Source organism: Myotis myotis, unplaced genomic scaffold, assembly GCF_014108235.1.
Source record: "Myotis myotis isolate mMyoMyo1 unplaced genomic scaffold, mMyoMyo1.p scaffold_m19_p_15, whole genome shotgun sequence".
Lineage (NCBI taxonomy): Eukaryota > Metazoa > Chordata > Mammalia > Chiroptera > Vespertilionidae > Myotis > Myotis myotis.
Window position 1 is genome coordinate 42,310,059 of NW_023416319.1, and position 5,526 is coordinate 42,315,584.

General features: G+C 52.3%; 1 non-coding gene across 1 annotated transcript; it reads left to right on the top strand.

Moving 5' to 3' along the window:
- Positions 1–5,057: 5,057 nt before the first annotated feature.
- On the top strand, positions 5,058–5,158 carry LOC118670383. The gene has a single exon (XR_004972292.1). It is a non-coding gene; the product is annotated as a small nucleolar RNA U13 (small nucleolar RNA).
- Positions 5,159–5,526: the final 368 nt, after the last annotated feature.

A 5,526-nucleotide genomic window follows, 5' to 3' on the forward strand; every position in this document is an offset into this window, starting at 1 on the left:
CTGGAGACGTTTTGGGGCCCGTGCACCTCACATGTCATCCTCGAATGGAGGGGGCATTCCTGGGCAGGAGTCTGGTCCCACCGTCCTAGAGCCCTGGGGCCCTGCTGCATCGGCCTCCCCGCTGCAGCCTCCCTCCCTCCTGACCCCGTCCCTGCCTCTGCAGCCATTCCTGCCTCCACCAGTGCTCCTCCTCTTGCTCTGCACCCCCTGCACCTGGACCCCCATCTCCCACACCCAGGGACCCCACTTTCTTCAGGGGAAGCTTTCACAGCTCCTCCTTCGTTACCTGGCAGGGTGCCAGGTGTGGGAATGCTGCCCGAGTCCCTCTTGGGAGGGGGTCTGTGTCCCGCCATCTGAGCCTCCCACAGCCCCTCACACTGTGCGACCTTGTTCTCCGAGCTGCCCTGGCCACATCCCACAGTTCATCTCCCCAGAGAAACGTCCCTCCAGGTGCATCGGCATTACCACACCTCCCAGCCTGCTGCATTCACTGGCCTCGTCCAACGGTCCCCACATGTCAGTAACCACAGTCGCTGGGCCTGTGTTAGGTCTGGCCTGCCCTCCGTGGGCTCACAGCTTTGCTGGAATGTAAAATGGTGCGGCTGCAGTGGAAAAAGTCTGGCAGTTTCTCAAATTGTTAAACACAGAGTTAGGCAGTTTCACCTAAATATATGTAGAGACTTGAAGAGAAAAGAAGGCACACATCCAATGTAAAAATCTGCACGCAAATGTCATCATGGCCTTATTTGTAACAGCTACAACAGAAACAGCACAAATATCCACCAGCTCATGGGCGTGTACATAAGACGGGGCATAGCCATACAATGGAATATGAGTTTGCAACAAAAGGAAGGAAGCATTGATACATGCTGCAACGTGGATAAACCTTGAAACATTGTGCTAAATGACGGAAGCCAGTCACTAAAGACCATAGACTGTATGGTTCCTTTATATGAAATGTCCAGAACAAACAAATATATAGAGACAAAAATCAGATTAGTGGTTGCCTAGGGCTGGGCGGTGGAAAATGGTGGGTGGTAACGGGATGGGGGTTTCTTTTGGGGTGATAAAAGTTTTCTAAAATTGTATTGAGGTGATGGTTGCATAACTCTGTAAATATATAAAAAATATTGAATGGTACTCTTTGAATGTGTGAAGTGTACAGTATATGAATTATAGCTCAATGAAGCTGAGTGTTTTTTAAATATGTAGTTTTTTTTTAAAAATCTGGGGTTGGAAGGGGGAAGTATTGTATTGGATGGGATAGTATTGAGAACCCTGCCCTCTCGTGGCGAGTTGCAGCATTAGCATCAGGGAGGCAAGGAAACTGGTACTTGCTATCCTGAGATAGGCCACAAGAGGGCAGAATAACACAACATTTGCTGTGCTAACCCTTGTGTGTGGCGGGGTGGGGGGGCGGGGGTCAGAGGTCAGGGGGGTACCCTGCTCCTAGTCTTTCGAAACCTCACACTCAGCCAGATGTCCAGGGACGGGGTCAGGGAGCAAGGAAGAGCCAGGCTGGGGCAGGAGTAACCTTATAGTAATGATGTCCTTAGTCAGGGGTGGGCAACCTTTTTGTGAGTGCGTGCCCAAACCAGCAAAATCTCTGACTCAAAATTCTTCTGCGTGCTAACCCTAATTTTTTGAGAACATGTTATACTTACTTGATATCTCTTAAGGTGTACGTATGTGAAGAACCTTGGAGAAATAATAAAATTCATTCGAGCGACAAAAACACAGTATATGATGGTGAAAAATACATTTATTTTTTAATGTATATATGTACACTGATAGTCTGACAGAAAACTTTATGACTCCGTGTGATATTATCAGTGGGACTTTTGCTGCTGCATCACTGATGACAGAGATTTTACATCAGGTTTATATTTCGTGACCTTCAGAGATATGCACGAGCTACTACTTGCATCCGTCAGGCTACTCCTATTACGAGACTTAACAAAATTCATCACTGAGAACAAAGATTCACAAGCGTATGTGGATGAAACCAAAACACTGGTCAGATCTAGGAAGGCAGGGAGAGTTAAGGCAGAGGCATAGAAATTGCTCTTCCCCCCTCTCGTCAATCCATGACTATGGTCTTTAAGATACTTGTTATGTAAAATTATTTATTTATCTAAGATGCACCTACACTGAATTTATCTGAAAAATAAAAAAGTCGATATTAAAAAAAAAATTGTAAATGGAAGATTTTAAGAGAGGGTTTCGCGTGCCAGCAAAAGTGACTGGCGTGCCAAACCGTGCCAGGTGTTGCCCACCCCTGTCCTAAGTGCTCTTAATAGCAGGCTAAACTGTCTTCTCTGGTTTCTACATAAGCCCACAGCTGCCCCTAAACCCAGAGGAGCTGAGGAGGATGCAGAATTGGGCAGCAATGACCCAGAAAGTTATTGAATGCCAACTCTGGCCACTAATTTGCTTGGCTTTGGGGAAGGTTGATGTATATAAACCTTTTAGTCCCCAGAGATGTTTAATAAAACCACTCACTCGCTTCCTTAAGAAAAGATTGCGTACCTACAAAGTGCCAGGTGCTGTGCTGAGGACATAATGATGAACTAGAGGGTCCAGGCCCTGCCACATGGGCTTCTAATCTAGCAGGGAAGACAAACTTCACACAGATACGCACACACAGAGTCAACGTGTTTTCAGGGCGATGAAGGAGGATGGGTCCTCTAAGGGCACGTGAGAGAGGGGTCTCCTTTATCCTGGGAACCAGGAAAGAAACATAAGAAGGTGCAGGAGTTGGTTGGTCTGGGGCAGTGGGAGGAGAAGAGCTGCAGCAGCAGGAACAGCCTGTGCAAAGTCTGGAGGTGGGAAAAGGCTCAGTGCCCTCCAGGAACTGAAGGAGACAGTTCGGTAGGAATATCCTATAGAATAAAAGTGTAACATGCAAATCGACCAAACGGGGGAATAACCAGTCGGAGGGGGGTGGGGCTGGCAAGCAGGTGGCACCAGGCCAGCCAAGGTGAGTGCCAGTGGGCAGAGGGAGGGGATGGCGATGGGGGGGGGGGGTGAGGTGTCAGCAAACAGCAGAGGCAGAGGGGTGATGGGGGCGGGGATGGGGCCTCGCCGGCCAGCGCTGCCCCTAATTGGCTTTCTGGTTGCCTCCCGCAGAGGGAGGCCAGACTGCAGCTTAGGCCCACTCTGTCAGTAGGACATCCCCTGAGGGATCCCAGACTGTGAGAGGACGCAGGCCAGGCTGAGGGACACCACTCCCCCCCCTACCCCCCCCCCCCCCCCCCGCACTGGGCCTCTAGTTATTCAATAAAGAAGAATGAAACATGCATACACGCTCTAAGGTGATGAACCTCAAAAGATGATGCTAAGTGAGAGAAGTGAGTGCCCACAGGTCACAGATTGTATGACTCCATTTATATGAAATATCCCGGATCGGCAAGCCCATACAGAAAGCAGATTAGCAGTGGTCAGGGCTGGGAGAGGGAGACCTTACGTAAGTCAGGGATCGAGTCCCCTTCGGGTCCCCCGCAGCCTTGAACACCTCCTAGCCCCGATAGCGCTTCTTATCTGAGCTCTGACATCAGTTCGTCCCCATGGTCGTGCCGCTGGTAATGCATTGAAGCCAGCCCGGTGCGGCCTGGGACGAGGACCAGAGAGCACCTGCCGCCTCCCTTGTTCTCCACACACCGTGCTCCTACGAGAGCACGCACAGCCCCTGCAGCCACAACCCGCTGCCGGCCCATCAGAGTGACACCAGTTCAAACCCTTAACCCTTTTCTTCTCGTTTCTCAGTCAAGCCACGGCCCTCGGTCCTGTAGTTCTGTGCTAATTTTGTGGAGATTTTGGACCAGCTACATTCACCTGGCTGGGCCTGGTCCGGTGAGGAGCAGACAGCCTGGTCCCGGACTGGGTCTCACCCCCAGACGTGTGGCCGTGGGCACATCACAGACCCGCTCCGGGATGGTCACAGCCACCCAGCCGGAGGATCTGGGTTAGAATCTGGCCCAGCCTCTTACTTCCTATGACTTTAATCTTTCTGTGCCTCGGTTTCCCCATCTGTAAAATAGATGATAACAGTGCTCACAAGACTGAAGGAAGTCCTGGGTATAAGTCCAGCACACGTGCCTCCAGGGGACTGGGGTCCAGTTCCATCCCTGGCTGAGTGATTTGGGACAACCGTGGGTAAACTGAGCCACCCCTCAGGGACAGATGATGGCTGAGGGTCATGCATTCATTCAACACACTCTTCTTGGGAGCCCCCGCTGCCCCGGCCCGAGCAGGATGGGGCCCTGTCTTCAGGTTTCCAGTCGGACAGTGAATCTGGACACCGTCATGAGCAGGTGGTCATCCCGCCACCCCCAGGGCCCTGGGAGGGCTCAGACACCAAACCTGAGTGCCCAGCGCTAAGCCCGTGGCGGCCAGTCCTCTCTCCCGGCGACGACCCCTCGCTGCGGCTGCCGAGTCTGGGGCAGGTGGACATGCGCGGCCGGCCCGCCCGCCCGGGGAGGGAGGCGACTACCGCACAGAGACCCTCCTCCCTGGCCGTCCGGGAAGGGGCTCTGGGGACAAACCTGCCGATGCCTTTGACATTTTGTCATTTGCTCCTTTTTCTTTTCTTTTTTAATATATTTTTATTAATCTCAGAGAGGAAGGGAGAGGGAACGAAAGATAGAAACATCAATGATGAGAGGGAATCACTGATCGGCCGCCTCCTGCACGCCCCACACTGGGGATCGAGCCCACAACCTGGCATGTGCCCTGACCGGGAATCGAACTGTGACCTCCTGGTTCATAGATCGACGCTCAACCACTGAGCCACGCCAGCTGGGCTCTTTTTCTTCCCTGTGACCGCAGAGAGGAACCGTGTGGTTGTTGCAATTTGGCCTGATTGACCCGCCCCCCTTCCTCCCTCTTCCTTCCTGCCTCCTCTTTGCAGAGCCCCTGACACGTTCCTTCCGAAGCAGCCGCTGGGAATGAGTTAGGGTCGGGCAGGCGAAAAGCCAGTGCTCATTGTTGGGAAAAAGCAAGAAGGGAAGGAAAGCCCTGGGAGAGGCTCCTGGGAGAGAACCCTGAGGCTATTCTAGATCCGTCTGTGGTTCACACCTAAGGTGACTGGGTGACCACTCCTGTGTGGGAGGCGCCTCCCTCAAACCTGTTACCACGTCCACACCTTCCCCAGCTGACATAGGGGAAAAGAAAGGAAAATATCCGCCTGGCATCTTTTCTTTCTGTGCATCTCGTTTAAAAAGATGCACCGCCCCCGGGTGTGGCTCAGTGGTTGAGACCTATGAACCAGGAGGTCGCGGTTCCCACCGGGGGGGCTGAATGGGATGCTGGTGTGAAGCTGGCACAGTGTGAGGCGAGTGCTTTATCCTTCTACATCTCCACACAGAGTCCCACTATGTGTGCGTGTGTTGGTTTCCTTTTCCGTTTTGCTGTGTCACAAGTTTGCAACAAGCATTTACACCGACAACCACCTAGGCCAGTGATGGCGAACCTTTTGAGCTCGGCGTGTCAGCATTTTGAAAAACCCTACCTTAACTCTGGTGCCGT